The sequence below is a fragment of the Sapajus apella genome, unplaced genomic scaffold, assembly GCF_009761245.1.
Source record: "Sapajus apella isolate SASKATOON/1434 unplaced genomic scaffold, GSC_monkey_1.0 scaffold62, whole genome shotgun sequence".
In the NCBI taxonomy this organism is placed as follows: Eukaryota; Metazoa; Chordata; class Mammalia; order Primates; family Cebidae; genus Sapajus; species Sapajus apella.
In genome coordinates this window covers 1,013,075-1,029,439 of record NW_022437002.1, presented here as the reverse complement: position 1 = coordinate 1,029,439, position 16,365 = coordinate 1,013,075, and the positions used below count along the sequence as shown (strand labels likewise).

The window sequence follows — 16,365 nt, the reverse complement described above, 5'->3', positions numbered from 1 at the left end:
AACTTTCCAAAGCTCCCGCGACGCAACCCCTTCCCCTAGCCTCGGCGGCTCGGGCCGGCCCCTAGCTCCTCAGGCCGCGTCCCGGCTCGCGCCCCGGCGTGCGCACGAGGCCCCTCCGCGGGAGAGCCCGCGCCCCGGCCCGGGGCCTGTAGGGGGCTGCAGACAAAGAGGCTGTAGCGCCGCCGCGGCCGCCAGGACCGTCCCCACGGGGACAGCTCCACGCCCCCCCGCCCCGTCTCCCGCGCCGCCGCCGCCGCCTCGCCTCACCGGTGGCTCCGGGGCCGAACTCCCGCGCCCCTCGCTGCTGCAGCCAGACGAACAATGGCAGAAGGAGGCGCCGGCGTCCCAGGCTCGGGCGCTCTGCGGCTCGCGGGCCCGCGGGCTCCTGCTAGCTGACTGACTAAACCCACCAGCGGAGGGAGGGAGCGAGCGAGCGAGCAGACTAGCGGCCCTGGCGCGCGCCCTCCCGCCTTCCCTCTGCGAGGCGAGGCCGGCCCGGCCCGCAGCCCGCCCGCTCGCCCGCGCCCCTCCCCCTCGGTTCGCCACAACATTGTAGTAAATTTCTATTGGGCCGCACTGGAGGGAAGGAGGGGGCCGGGCCCGCGGCCCGTCCGCCCATTGGCTGAGGCCAACTTCTAGCTCCTCTTGTTTCCCCCCTCCCCTAGGCCGGTAAGGAGAGGAGAGGGGAAGGAAAAAGAGAGGAAAAGGCAAGGGGCTGGCCACGTGTGCGCACGCGCAAGCTGAACCCGGTCTGGAGCCGGGGTGTTCCGGGATCCCGCGGCACCCACGTGGGCCCTGAGGCAGCTACAGCCCTGGACGAAGGTGAGATCCTTTCCTCTTGGAGGAGACCCAGGTAAGACGCTGAGATTTGGTAGCCTCAGAGAAAGACCTCACATAGAGGTTGTAGCCAGGCCACCCCAACGCTTAGTGACCTCCGGTAAGTCACTCAGCTTCTCTATGTTTCAGTTTCTGCATCCACTGGTTTGAATGTGTCTAGGCGCCCTTCCCACCCTGACATTCGATGAGACTTTACCTCTCCTACTAGCTGTGTAAGGGCTGAAATGGAAGCTAAGTCTTGAGGCCACGCCAAGACTGAACCTGTCTTCTGCATTTAAGGATCTTCTAATTCCCCCCTGGCAATATCAAAATTATAAAGACTCAGCTTCCGAGGTCTGGTCTCCAGATGAACTTAGGGTTGCTCTGACAATTGCTTGGTGTGTCTTTATTTCTTTCCAGAAGTGTCAGAGACTCCGTAACTCCCTGCTAGGCTGGTCTCTGAACAGGCTTCAGACCCACCGTGCAGAAAGAAAGCTTGTTTTAAGCCTGATGCCTAGAAAGTAAGATGGGATCTGGTGTTCCATTTTAGAGATGAGGAAACTGAAGCAGAGAGACTTAGACCTGACAGGATAAAAAGGCAGGCAATCTGACAGCAGAGCCTGTAGACACCAACTAGACATTCCTCATATCTCATCACAGCCCCTTCACACTCCCAGCACAGCCTCTAGAAACAGATGGCCTGGGTTACATTCTTAGTCTCCAGACCTTCCTAATTGTTTGATTTTCCCCGTGCTTCATTTTTCAACACCATAAAACGAGATAGATAATATGTCCAAGTAGCTGGGACTCCCACCTATAGTGGGAGGCTGAGACAGGAGGATTGCTCAAGTCCAGGAGTTCAAGGCCACAGTGAGCTGGGATCATACCATTCCACTCCAGCTTGGGCAACAAAGCAAGACTCCATCTCTAAAAACAAAAATGGGGGTTGGGGAGGGAGAAAGATAATAGTAATTCCTACCTGATAGTTTCTTTAAGAATTAGGCTAAGTGTGATGGCTCACACCTGTAATCCCAGCACTTTGGGAGGCCGAGGTGGGAAGATCACCTGAGGTCAGGAGTTCAAGACCAGCCTGGCAAACATGGTGAAACCCCATCTCTACTAAAAATACAAAAATTAGCCGGGCATGGTGGCAGTCACCTTTAATCCCAGCTATTCAGGAAGCTGAGGCAGGAGAATCACTTGAACCCAGGAGGCAGAAGTTGCAGAGAGCCAAGATCACACCATTGCACTCCAGGCTGGGCAACAAGAGCGAGATTCCATTTCAAAAAAAAGAACTAAATGAGTGAAAATATGTAAAGGGTTTAGAGCAGTGCCTAGCTCAGAGTAAGATCTATGTGTGTTAATTATTACTACTATTTGGAGACTAAAATATGGACTGAGAGGTGTAGAACTGGCAAGTGTAGTCATATATTTGTTAAGCATGCAATTGTCAGCACTGAGCTGAGCATGTTATGTAAATTGTCTGTTTGAAACGTCATAAAATCCCTTGAAAACCACCTGACTACACCATCTAAAAGCACCCTTGTCCTTGTCCTTGTGCTTTAACTTGCTTCATAGCACTTACCCTACTTGACATTTGACTATATATTTATTATTTACTGTGCCTCTCAAATAAGTTGCTATAATCTAGACCCACTAGACTGCAAGCTCAGGAAGGTAGGAACTGTATCTGTATTCATCTCCCAGAACAGTATACACTCAATAAATATTTGTTGAACCAGTTAATGAATGTCCTCATTTTATATATAAGGAAGCTGAGGTAAGGTCAGGTGACTTGGCCAGGGCCATTCTGTGTACTAAGGGTGAAGCACCTGTTTGTTTGGGTCTTTTTGTTTTGTTTTGAGACAGAGTTTGCCCTTGTTGCCCAGGCTGGAGTGCAGTGGTGTGATCTCAGCTCACTGCAACCTCTGCCTCCCAGGTTCAGGCAATTCTCCTGCCTCAGCCTCCCGAGTATCTGGGCATGTACCACCACGCCTGGCTAATTTTGTATTTTTAGTAGAGACAGGGTTTCTCTGTGTTGGTCAGGCTAGTCTCGAACTCTCTACCTCAGGTAATCCACCTGCCTTGGCCTCCCAAAGTGCTGGGATTACAGGCATGAGCTACCGTGCCTGGCTGCACCTGTTCTTAAATACTCTGGCCTCCTGCCTCAAGTCCTCAGGTTCAGCCATGCTTTGTATTCAGGGTTCTAGTCCTACCACCTCTGTGCCTCAGGCTTCCTTCGCCAATCAGACAGGAAAATCTGGTACCATGAAGGATGGCGATAGAAGATCAATCACCAGTGGCTTACCACCTCTACGACCACCAAGTTATCCAGCAAATTCAGATTCATGAAAACCAATAATCTCTATGCCATGAAGTGCTAGCCATTGGCACATCATATTTAAAGATGCTGGCTGGATGCACAGAATGTATAGTATTTAATAATCATTACCCTGAAAATAAGTAGAGGTCTCAGGCTAACAGAAAAGGGCTGGACACAAGGCAGGTATGAACCACTCTGAAATTCAGAGTGCCATGCAGTAGCAATTCAAAATCCACTGGCCCAGGCTTTAGAATCTGAAAGACGTGAATTCCAGTGCTGGCTTTTAATTATTGGCCTGGAGATTAAAGGGCTTTGTAAACTGTAAAGTACTATCCACATATGAGGAATTTTTATTTTAGACAAATATCTTCACTTGTTAGGCTAAGTGCCCAATCTCTGATTGTTGCCAGGCCTATCACATAGTAGGATGTGGGGGTATAAATAAGACCTAATATGAAGGCAGAAAAACTACCTTTACTCCTTGGCCCATCTGCCCTCTGAGACTTCCGCAAACCAGACACCCAGTCCCAGCTCACCCTGCAGAGACTATCATCAGGTACTAAGGGTAAAACGGTCCCAAGCACCACCTCTGAGGCTAATTTCCTAGGCAGAAACAGCTCTGCTTCATGCTCACATCTGGGTGGCGGCTGTGCCATGCTCCAAGCCCCAGGATGGGGTCCCTAAGGGCCATCTCTATCTCGCCTGCCAGCTGATCCCACCATTACTTCCCCACCCCCTACCCCTTGTGTTCCTTCCTAGGGAATACAGGCCTCGCTAGCTGCCTGTTAGCCCCTGGAGCAGTCAAGGGCACTAAGCAAAAAAAAAAAGACAGCGTGAAAGGGTCTTAATCCTTCCCCACTGCAAACTGAACCCAAGCAAAAGCAAACATCAGCTGCACATAAGAGGGTAAAATTAGATGGTGAAATTAGGTGGTGACCAGTGGGGAAGGCCAGGGAGCACAGATGAGGCCTCAGATGACCTAGCAGAGATGAGATTGGAAGAAAAAAGGGAGGGGTGGGGGAACCATACCCAAATCTGGGACGTGGGCGGATTAGGGACACAGCCGGCCTGAAGCCCAGTGATAGGGCACGGGGAAAATGTTTGTCTGTTGTGGAGGGTGGCAAGAGACTGAAGAACGCTTTGAAAAGCTGGGCCCACCAGCAAAGTGTTCTGAACAGTACTATTGAATGAAAACTGATGCTGGTACCAAAAGTACATGAAGAGTGGTGCCTGCCACCCTGCGCATGGCCATAAAAGTCACAGTCATTTTAGACTTGTAAACACAAATGATAAATCAAACAGGCTATAATGGGATGGGAATTACCATTCATACAGTGAGATGGGGATTATTTTTACTAGCAGTACTTGAATTGTTCATAGAAAATTTAGAAATACGAGAAAAAATGTAAGTCACCATAAAGCTACCAATCAAAACCAACTACCATCAATATTTTCGGGAGACCTTCCCTTCTAGTACCTTTTCTTACATGTTTACTTGTTTTTTGAGACAATGGTCTCACTTTTTTGCCCAGGCTGGTGTGCAGTAGCATGGCCACAGCTCACTATAGCCTTGACCTCCTGGGCTCAAGCAATCTTCCGACCTCAGCCTCCCAAGTAGCTGGGATCACAGGTGTGCCATCATGTCCAGCAAATTTTTTAAATTTTTTGGTAGAGACAGGGTCTTATTGTGTTACCCAGACTGGTCTCGAACTCCTGGCCCCAAGTGATGGGATTACAAGCATGAGATACCACACCCAGCCTCATGTATACTATCTATCTATGTAACTGTCTATCTATCTGTCTATCATATTTATCTTTTTTTTTTTTTTTTTTTTGAGACGGAGTTTTGCTCTTGTTACCCAGGCTGGAGTGCAATGGCGCGATCTCGGCTCATCGCAACCTCCGCCTCCTGGGTTCAGGCAATTCTCCTGCCCCAGCCTCCTGAGTCGCTGGGATTACAGGCACGCGCCACCATGCCCAGCTAATTTTTTGTACTTTTAGTAGAGATGGGGTTTCACCATGTTGACCAGGATGGTCTCAATCTCTTGACCTCGTGATCCACCCGCCTCGGGCTCCCAAAGTGCTGGGATTACCAGCGTGAGCCACCGCACCCAGCTGCTATATTTATCTATTTTTGAAACACAGTCTCACTCTGTTGCCCAAGTTGGAATGCAGTGATGTAACCATGGCCCACAGCAGCCTTGGCCTGAGCCCGAGCAGTCCTCCCTCCTCAGCCTCCTGAGTAGCTGGGACTACAGGTGTATGCCACCATGTTTGTAGAGATGAGGTCTCCCTATGTTGTCCAGGCTGATCTTGAACTCCTGGGATCAAGCAATTCTCCCACCTTGGCCTCACATAGTGCTGGGATTACAAGCATGAGCCACAGCGCCTGGCCTTATTTTTATTTATTTAATTTATTTTTTCAAGAGATAGGGTCTCACTCTGTTGCCCAGGCTGGAGTGCAGCTGTGCAATTATAACTCACTGCAGCTTTGCATTCATGGGCTCAAGCAATCCTCCTACCTCAGCCTCCCAAGTAGCTCGGATTACAAGGATAGGCCACTGCACCTAGCTTCTTCTTTGTGTACTTTTCAATGTACATATATTAAATCATATGAAATTGCTGGTTTTATAAGTTATAAATGATTAAATATGGCCAAGTGCGGTGGCTCACACCTGTAATCCCAGCACTTTGGGAGGCCAAGGTGGGTGGATGATGAGGTCAGGAGATCAAGACCATCCTGGCTAACACAGTGAAACCCCGTCTCTACTAAAAATATAAAAAAATTAGCCAGGCATGGTGGCACGCGCCTATAGTCCCAGTTACTCAGGAGGCTGAGGCAGGAGAATCACTTGAACCCAGGTAGCAGAGGTTGCAGTGAACTGAGATCATGCCACTACATTCCAGCCTGGGCGACAGAGGGAGACTTTGTCTCAAAAGAAAAAGAACATCAAATATGAACAATTTCATATGTCTCAACCTAATGCTTTTTTTTTTCGTAAAGACGGAGTCTCACTGTGTAGCCCAGGATGAGCGGCACAATCAGCCTGGCGTCTAGCAACAGAGCAAGACCTCTGTCTCAAAAAAACAAATTATAGTACACAAGGCTACCTGTTCCACTCATATTTGAGATAAAAGCCAAAGAAACCAGCAGATGCAATACTTTTGTACAATTATTTGTCTTTCATATTTGAAACACAGAGTATGTTTTGACCTCTTCAATAGACTACACCTTGCTTACAAAAATTGTCTTAGAGTTTTTTCATGCACAGTAAAACAATAAACTAAATGTGATTAAAATCTGTACATTGAGGCTGCTGTGGAGACATGCCAAGAAACAAGGGGCAGAAGGAAGAAAGCTGAAATTGTAAACATGGACCTGGTGGATAGTTATTATGGCATTTCTTTAGGCCTTTGAATTCATAGAAGGTTAGAACTGGATAGTCCCTTAAAGATCAGGAGGTCCAAGCTTCTAACTTACAGACAGAGTAAGAAATGGATCCAGAGACTGGAAGGTACTTGCCCAAGATCACACAGCACAGTGGTAGCAGAGCCCAAATTTGAACCCAAGTCTTCCAACTCTTACTATAGTATTCTGTTCACTGCCTTCTTCCAAGTCCAGCTACATTTGCTCTCCAAAGCCATTCTACAGCCATAAAACCTAGGAATATCTGAGCTGGATGGGATTTTAGAGATAACGTATTATTAAAAATGGTAATAGGTCCAGTGCAGTGGCTCACACCTGTAATCCCAGCACTTTGGGAGACCAAGGTGGGCAGATCACCTGAGGTCAGGAGTTCAAGACCAGCCTGGCCAACATGGTGAAAACCCATCTCTACTAAAAATACAAAAATTAGCTGGGCATGATGGCATGTGCCTGTAGTCCCTGCTACTCAGGAGGATGAGGCAGGAGAATCACTTGAATCCAGGAGGCGGACATTGCAATGAGCCGAGATTATGCCACTGCATTCCAGCCTAGGTAACAGGGCGAGACTGTCCCAAAAAATAATAATAATAACAACAACTACATTTTGGGTTTTTTTTTTGGAGACAGAGTCTCTCTCTGTCACCTAGGCTGGCGTGCAGGCCTGTTGCCCAGGCCTGGAGTGCCAGGCACGTAGTAAGTACTTTATATGTATTACTGCATTTAGCTTCTTAACAATAATACTTAGGCAGTATTATTAGCCTCAAGTACAGTTGAAGAAACTATAGTTTAGATAAGTCAGGAGCCATGCGGTGGCTCACACCTATAATCCCAACACTTTGGAAGGCCAGGGTTGGAGGATTGCTTGAGGCCAGGAGTTTGAAATTAGCCTGGGGAATATAGTGAGACCCCATCTCTACAAAAAAAAAATTTTTTTTTTTTTTTGAGGAGTCTCACTCCATCACCCAGGCTGGAGTGCAGTGGGGTGATCTTGGCTTACTGCAACCTCCACCTCCCTGGTTCAAGCAATTCCCCTGCCTCAGCCTCCCAAGTAGCTGGGATTATAGGCGTATGCCACCATGTCCAGCTAATTTTTTTGCATTTTTAGTACAGACAGGATTTCACCATGTTGGTCAGGCTGGTCTCGAACTTCTGACCTAGTGATCCACCCACGTCAGCCTCCCAAAGTGTCAATATTACAGGCGTGAGCCACCACGCCCAGATAAATAAATTTTTTAATTAAAAAAAAAAAGCCGATCTGGCACTAGCTTTGGAGTCTAAGAAAGGAAAAACAAAATAGCCAAGTGTGGTTGCACCTGCCTGTGGTCCCTGCTACTCGAGAGACTGAGATGGGAGGATCACTGGAGCCTGGGAGGTCTGGGTTGCAGTGAGCTGTGATCGCACTACCATGCCCCACCACTTTGTGACAGAGCAAGACTGTCTCAAAAAAGAAAAAAGAAAGGCCAGGCACAGTGGCTCACTCACTGTCAAGGGATGTCTTAACTACCATCCACCAGGTCAACTCTTACGATTTCAACTTTCCTCCCTCTGGCCCTTTTTTCTTGGTATGTCTCCACAGCAACACCAATACATAGGCATAATGTAATCCCAGCACTTTGAGAGGCCAAGGCAGGAGGATCACTTGAGCCCAGGAGTTTGAGACCAGCCTGGGCAACATAGTGAGACCCTATCTCTATTTAAAAAAAAAGAAAGAAAGAAAGAGAAGTTAGGTGATTTGCCCAATGTCACAGCTTAAACTAGGACTGTCTGATGCCACCGTCCTCTACCACATACTGCTTTCATATCACTCAGGAAAGCACTTTGGAAATGACGTGAATGAGTAACATTAACATCTATCCCAAGACCTCAGGGAAAGGCTGTCCTGGTTGCTTCTGATTATAGCCCTGGGACATTCAAGGAGAGACCCACTGATCTGGCCTCCCACGACCCCTCCAACCCCCTTCTCTTACCAGCTGGAGTGAGCCTAATGACCCTGATCCAGCAAAGCCTCTGTTCACTCAGCCTTAACCCACTAATTCTCACTAGGGGAGGGAACCCTCAGGCATAGAGAGTTTCCCAAGAAACAGAGAGACTCTATGCCACCTACTAGCTGACCTGCTTCTAAAACTGGTAAAGTGCTGAGATTTCAGGTGTAAACCACCACACCCAGCCTTGGTGTCTCTTCTTATAAGGGCACTAATACTGTCATGAGGGCCCCGACCCTCATAATCTCATCTTATCTTAATTACTTCCCTGATTAATTACTCCATTTCCAAATACCATTACAGGTATTGATCGACTTACCACCTATGCAACTTACGACCATTCGACTTTACGACCACAATCGCTAGCCACGACTGCTCCGCATCTGGCAGCGCAAACGTTGCCCAGCTGGGCGTACGACAGTGCAGACCAGCTTCCGGCAGCACTACCATCTCCACATGCACCATTTCAACTGTACATATAGCCTACTCAACTAATGACCAAATCGTGTTACGACCGGTCCGTGGTCCTGACCGTGGTCGTAAGTCAAGCACTCGCTGTACATTTGAGTTTAGAGCTTCAATATAAGAAAGCAAGAAGGATCAAATGATGTGGAGGGTACAAAGGGTTCTGCAGGTTACAAAGCCTCATACTAGACTGAATATGATTTTTATTTTAAATCTGCTATCAACCAAGCAGAAAGAATCCTCAACCACAAGGTAAAACCCTCCCTGGAAGTAGGGACACAGTGGTCCTGCCTTTCTTCATCCATCAAACATTTATTGGGGACTGGGGATCCCAGCATGAATAACTCCAGTGGCTCTATAATAACAGTCGTCATTATGTTTCCATACATGAGTGATGGCAAGAAAAAGTTAAAAAAAAAAAAAACTGGACTTTTGAGGGAGGCCGACCTTGGTTCAAATCAGAACTCCACCAGTGAGATGCTATGTGAGTCCAGGCAATTCACTTCCCCTCCCTTCCTTATCTATAAAGTGCAGCTAATATGTGCCAACCACTATACCAAGTGCTATATATACAATATGTCACTGTACCTTCACAACAGCCCCTTGAGGAAGGTAAGACTATAATTTCCATTTCATAGATGAAGAAATGGAGTCTCAGGCCAGGCACAGTGGCTCACGCCTGTCATCCCAGCACTTTGGGAGGCCAAGGTGGGCGGATCACCTGAGGTCAGGAGTTCAAGACCAGCCTGGCCAGTGAAACCCTGTCTCTAGTAAAAATACAAAAAAAATTTTTTTTTCTTGTGGTGTGGTGGTGGGCGCCTGCAGTCTGAGCTACTCAGGAGGCTGAGGCAGGAGAATCACTTGAACCCAGCAGGTGGAAGTTGCAGTGAGCTGAGATTACGCCACTGCACTCCAGCCTGGGCAACAAAGTGAGATCTTGTCTCAAAAAAAAAAAAAAGAAAGAAAACAAAAAAGAAATAAAAGCAGGGTGAGGCGGCTTACGCCTGTAATCCCAGCATTTTGAGAGGCCACGGGTAGATCACGAGGTCAAGAGATCAAGACCATCCTGGCCAACATGGCGAAACCCCGTCTCTACTAAAAATACAAAAATTAGCTGGGCATGGTGGCACACACCTGTAATACCAGCTACTCAGGAGGCTGAGGCAGGTAAATCACTTGAACCTAGGAGGCAGGGGTTGCAGTGAGCTGAGATCACGCCACTGCACTCCAGCCTGGTGACGGAGCGAAACTCCGTCTCAAAAAACAAAAAAAAAGAAAAAGAAATAGAGTCTCAGAGAAGTGAAAAACTTGTCCAGGATCACCCAGCTAGTAAGTGTCAGAGTTAGAACTGAAGCTCACATCTGCCGGCCCTGTTGTTAGTATTCTTTTTACAGATTGCCTGCATTGCCATGATGGTCATTATCATAATACCAGCAAATATGTGCAGAGTACCAGCTAAGTACCTAAGTACTTTACCTGCATTCTCTTATTTAATTCTCACAGCAACCCTCTAGAGTGAGTACTATTTTAGCCCCATTTTATAGCTTTGGGAACTGACGTCAGAGAGGTGAAGTGATTTGCCCAGTGTCACACAGCTAGGAAGGGTTATGGTTGGGCAGTCAGCTGTGTGTGAGTCTAGAACCCAACTCCTTGCTCATGACACTATCTTGCCTCTCTTCCCTAGTGAGGTCAAGCAGGCGTCTTTATCTCTGTTTGACAGATGAGAAAGCTGAGGCCCAGCAAGAGGCAGTGATATGCCTAAGAACACACAGCAAGTCAGTAGCTACACAGGGACTTAAGCTCAGGCTCCTGAGTCTCAAACCCAGGATAATTTCCTCCACTTATAATCTTGAGCATCAGAAAATGTCCCTGTCCACTAGACATTTGGAAACCTATACCTACCTCCCCTGAGGGTGTGGGGAACGAAACCCCCTCTGTACCAGGCCAGGCATTGACAGCCAGGGTGTTGGATGAAAACGTCGCAGGATACTGTCTGAGAAAACAGCAGTCGAGCTGGTGACCCAAGTGCCCCTAGCTTTGGGCACCTCCATCTTGGTCTCCCTACATCATGGACCCCGAGCTGGGAAGGGGAGAGTTCCAGAGGAAGTTGCTGCAAGCCTGAGCTCCCACCGTCTAGCACAGCTCTCTCCTGCGATTTCTGCTGAAAAACAAAAAGCTGGATCCTCTAGGCCTAAGTGCTAATTACCAATAATGGCATAACAATTGCAGACCCAACAGCCAAACAGCCCCAACTAGAAATTCTGCAAAGCTCAGGCTCCAGAACAAAAGATTTGGGCACTCCAATTGAAACTGATGCCCTGGCAGAAAATACCAGAAGCATTGAGAAGCAAAAGAGCCTCAGAGTGGACCCAGCCAAAGTATGATCTGGCAGATGGAAAGGATGACGACCACTCACTATTTCTTTCACTCATACATTCATTGAGACTCTACTGTATGCTCAATATATTCCTAGATCCAGAGAGAATAGGCTTCATGTCGTTATTAGTTTACTCCACAAATATTTACTGAGCACTTCCTATGCACCATGCACTGTTCTAGGTACAAGGGATATAACACTGAATAATACAGACAGAAATCACCATCATCACGGAGCTTACTATTCCAATGGGAGGAGAGACAATAAACAAATAATACGGCATGTCATGGAGTGATAAGTGCTATGGATAAACCCAAGCAGAGAGTGCTGAGGTTAGAGGACAGAAAGGCATTACAATTTCAGTAAGACAGGAAGCCAGGCGTGGTGGCTCACACCTGTAATCCCAGCACTTTGGGAGGCCAAGGTGGGCAGATCAACTGAGGTCAGGAGTTCAAGACCAGCCTGGCCAACATGGTGAAACCCCGTCTCTACTAAAAATACAAAAATTAGATGGGTATGGTGGCACATGCTTCTAATCCCAGCTACTCAGGAGGCTGAGACAGGAGAATCCCTTGAACCCCGGAGGAGGACGTTGCAGTGAGCCAGGATTGCACTACTGTACTCCAGCCTGGCCAACAGAGCAAGACTCCATCTCAAAATAATAATAATAATAAATAAAAAGATAGGAAAAGTCTTATTGAGAAGGTGACGTTTAAACAAAAAAATTAAAGAGATGAGAGAACAAGCTACAAAAGTGTCTGGGGATAGTGTTCTGGGCCAAAGGACTTGCAAGTGCAAAGGCCCTGGGGTGGAAGTGTGCTTGATGTGTTCAAGCACTTGCCTCTAATCTTTAACAGCTGAGGGGCCTGCTGGGGAAGGAATCAGACACAGACTAGTGTACTTAAACTCTCGTTAGCCTCAGGACAAGCCAGGAAGTAACATTTTGCCCACTATTCTCACCATTTCACAAACAAAGGAGTGAGAAGGGAAGTAAATGATCTAACCAGGCACAGTGGCTCATGCCTGTAATCCCAGAATTTTGGGAGGCTGATGGGGCAGATAACTTGAGGTCAGGAGTTCAAGACCAGCCTGGCCAACGTGGTGAAATCCCATCTCTATTAAAAATACAAAAATTAGCCAAGTGTGGTAGCGCATGCTTATATTCCCAGCTACTTGGGAGCCTGAGGCAGGAGGTTCGCTTGAACCTGGGAGGCAGAGGTTACAGTAAGGCAGGATCATGCCACTGCACTCTAGCCTGGGCGACAGAAGGAGACTCCATCTCATAAATAAATAACCCCACATCGCACAGCTAAAATAGGCAAGTCTGTCTGACTCCACCTTTCTGCGGCCAGTCTCTGGCCCATCTGTGGAAATCCTAAATATTTATCAAGTGAATGAATGACTCAATCAATCCTGTACATTTCTCAAGTCCTTCCTTCCTTCTCAATGAACTCTTTTATAACTTCTTGTTATCTCTACTGATCACAGAATAACAACGACAATAATAATTCCAAAATGTCAGCTATGGACTGAGTACTTTATACAGATTATTTAATTTAGCCCTTAAATAATCCTTTGAGAAGATGCTAATATTTTTCCCATGTTATAAGGAAAAAAACTGAAGCTCACTTAGGTAAAGCAACTTGTTAGAGGTCCTACAGCTGGCAAGGGGTGAAGCTGGGATTTAAACCAAAGTCTGTCTGCTCATAAATCCCTACTTTTAATCCTGTAGTATTAGTAGAAACCTCTGACCTCAATCCATCCCCTTCCTTTTTAAATCAGAAAATGAAGGCTCAGGAAGGGCAGGTGATTTGCCCAAGATCTCACAGCATAAAGAGCTAGGAAGGCGGGTGTTCCTTTTGCTCTACTATTTTTGGGGCTGTGAACCAGGTTTCTCTTTTGGGCCTATTTCCCAGCCTTTTTGGAAGTCTTCAAGTCATCCTACTTCCCCAGGATGGTTCCAAGGAGTTCACAGTCCATCACTGTCCCCCCAGCCTAAGCCTAGATGGCATGGGGCCCTTTCTACTCTCTGCTTTTCCAGAGGGCCTAAGGGCATCATAGGAGGCTGCAGAAGGGAAACTGTCTTGGATTGGGCCAGGGTGTCCCAGGAAAGGGGGAAGAGGGGAAGGAAGTGTAACAGATGCTGAGCCTCCTGCTTTAAAACTGGCTTATCAGGTGTCATTTGTTCAATAGAAACCATAGCAGATACTCCAAGTCCCTAGATCAGGAAGGGGCAGGGCAGAAGAAGTTTTTAAGAGGCAGCAGCTATAACAATAGCTTCCTGCCATCGAGGACTCACTAGGTGCTTTCTGTACATTATTGCCAATCCTCATGGTAAAACAGTGCCCCTCTACAGTGGAAGAAACTGAGGCTCAGAGAGGTAAAGTGACAGCCAAGGCCACTGTACCACATGCATCTATGGGACAGTGCACAGAGGGTCTGGAGACCTGGGTTTCTACTGTGTCTCCTTGCGTCGACCGCTACTTGCTCTGATCTGAGGTCCCTGTGTCTGTTCCAGAAGGGATTTGCTGGCTAACATCTGTTGCATGATCCAGAAGGCTGAGGTCTCCAGCTCTGCCTTGACCACCGGGCTTCCAGAAAGACTGCACATCACACTCGTCTCACAAGCAACAGAAGAAAAGGGCCTGCTTATGCACTCCCAGGAAGAAAATAAAGCTATTTTCTAAATATGTGTCCCTATTTCAGGGCTGCTGCTGGCTTTGGCCTCCGGCCAGGGCAGGGCCTCTAGTGCAGGGGGTGGGAGGGTGCCCAGGCCTCAGGACTGAGAATCCTGGGGCCCAAGGCCAAGGTGGGCAAGGGGCAGGAGGGGAGCCAGCTTGGCAGTGAGCCAGGACCCCCCTGGAGACTTGATCTTGTTTCTTAATCTTTTCCTTCCTTTCTTGGCCAGAACAGGCTGCCAGGAGAGGCAGGGGAAGCAGTGGGTGGGGCCAAGGAGATTGAGGAGTCTAAATAATGATGGTTTAATTAGCTCCTGTTTATGGGTGCACAATATATGTAGACACTGGGCCTGGCCATTTGTGGGGATTATCTCACTGAAGCCTCTGCCCTTCCGTGGGAGGAAGGCCTGCTGTTCCCACTTTACTGAGGTGGAAACTGAGGGGTAGACAGAGGAAGTGAGTGACTGGGGACCACATGGCTTTTCAGTGGCAGGGCTGCCAGTGCTCCCAGGTTATTGACTCCTGAGAGAGGCAGCCACTTGATCTGGTCGGGGTAGTGGAGAGGAGGGGAGAAGCTGGGGCCTCCCCAGAGCCCTGCCTGACTTGGGCCCTGCTTCCCTGATCAGCCTCATCCCCTGTCACTGCCCGCCTCTCCCTTTGTGATCCAGCCATACCAATGACAGTGCTCATCTATCCTGAGCACAGTATGCAGACTTGAACCTTGACACATCCTGTTCCCTGTACCTAGAAAGTTGTTCCCGCCATTGCCTGCCTAGAGAGCTCTTACTCATCCTTCAAAGCCCAGCCCAGCTCTTTTCCCCTGAGTCCCTGAAAGAGTTAACCACCTGCTCCCCTGGGCTCCTTCTGCAAATGGCGATTCATCCATAAGGAGCAGGAACCCTGTGTGAGTCACCTTGGTGTCCCCAGAACCTAGCATGTCAGTTCTTAATAAATGTTTGCTATCTCTAGTTGTATTTTATCACTGAATCTTTGAGGCAAGCAAAACAGGTTTTCTTATTCTCACTCTCAAGGCAAGGAAAAGGAGGGCAAGAGAGAGGGAGTGATGGCAGTTCTTTCTTTTCCTTCCCTTCCTTTCCTCCCTTCCCTTCCCTTCCCTTCCTTCTTTCCTTCTTTCCTTCCTACATGGGTCTCACTTTATCACCCAGGATGGAGTATAATGGTGTAATCACAGCTCACTGCAGCCTCATTCTTGTGGGCTCAGGGATCCTCCCACCTCAGCCTCCCAAGTAGCTGGAACATCAGGCACAAGCACAATGCCCAGCTGATTTTTGTATTTTTGTGGAGATGGGGTTGCTCCATGTTGCCTAGGCTTGTCTTGAACTCTCGGGCACAAGTGATCCTCCTGCCTCAGCCTCCCAAAGTGTTGGGATTACAGGTGTGAGCCACGACACCTGGCAATTCCTGAGGTCCCACAGACATTCAGTAACACTGGTAGGTCTAGAACCCAGGGCTTTTCTGTACCACACAGCTCCTGGCTGACTCCCACGCCAAAGAGATCTCATCCCTACTGGACCTACCAGGGTCACCACAAGGGACCCCCGAGATAGGAGTGGGAGCCCTGGGCCCTGGTGGCCACAGGCTTTGCCCCAGTGTCCAGCTTAGACATAACTGCTGCCTGGGAAGCTGAGGGGAAAGGTAGTGAGAGCAGTTGAATGGCTTTTACCCTCAACCCAGCTCTGCCTCCTCCTCCCAGATCTGTCCCTCAGCCAGAGACCCCAGTGGGCCCATTGGCCCCAGGCCCCAAGGTCTCTCTGGCCCTCTCCTCTCCTCCCTGGCCGCTGTAGTTCATTATCGTGCCCTGCTGGCTCTGCCTCCTGAACAGACTTCCTGTTGCCCACTGCTCCCATCCCACGGCACAGTCCCCCGCCCAAGATCTCGGCATCTCTTGCCTGGACAGTTCCCCCTGCCCCTGTCCCTGCCCCTCCCTGCTTAATATCCAGTAGCTCCCCATTGCTATGGGTCAAATCCTCTTCACTGGGTCTTCAGCTGCATTCCCCCAAGTGCAGGTCATGTCTCTAATGGCACATGCAGTTCCTTCCATTAGAATCTCCTTTCCTTCCTTCTGCCTAAGAACACCTATTCGATAAAGGTGGAGTTGGTAGTTTCTGGATCCTTGTTCCCAACTAGACTCTGAGCTCCTCGTGGGGAAGGTGGGAAAGGACCACACAGATTCATCTCTGGGCCCCATGCCCAGCACAGGGCCTGACACAGAGGAAAAGCAGATGACTAGGAAAGGGAGGTATGTTCTTACTTCCATGAGGCCACCTCCCTCCCTT

At 48.5% G+C, this 16,365-nt stretch overlaps 1 protein-coding gene across 38 annotated transcripts in view; it reads right to left on the bottom strand.

The window, feature by feature from the left end:
- The window catches only part of EPB41 (erythrocyte membrane protein band 4.1), a 223,570-nt gene that overhangs the window by 197,067 nt on the left and 10,138 nt on the right, over positions 1-16,365 (bottom strand). For 14 of the 38 annotated variants that reach the window (XM_032246611.1, XM_032246614.1, XM_032246615.1 and 11 more), the window contains exon 1: positions 268-484. The exons of 4 other annotated variants lie outside the window; for them this stretch is intronic. The gene's annotated coding sequence lies outside the window, so the exon portion shown is untranslated. Of the gene's footprint in view, positions 1-267; positions 486-16,365 lie in introns of those variants that run through there. 20 more of the 38 variants (XM_032246629.1, XM_032246630.1, XM_032246633.1 and 17 more) reach the window with 5 other exon arrangements.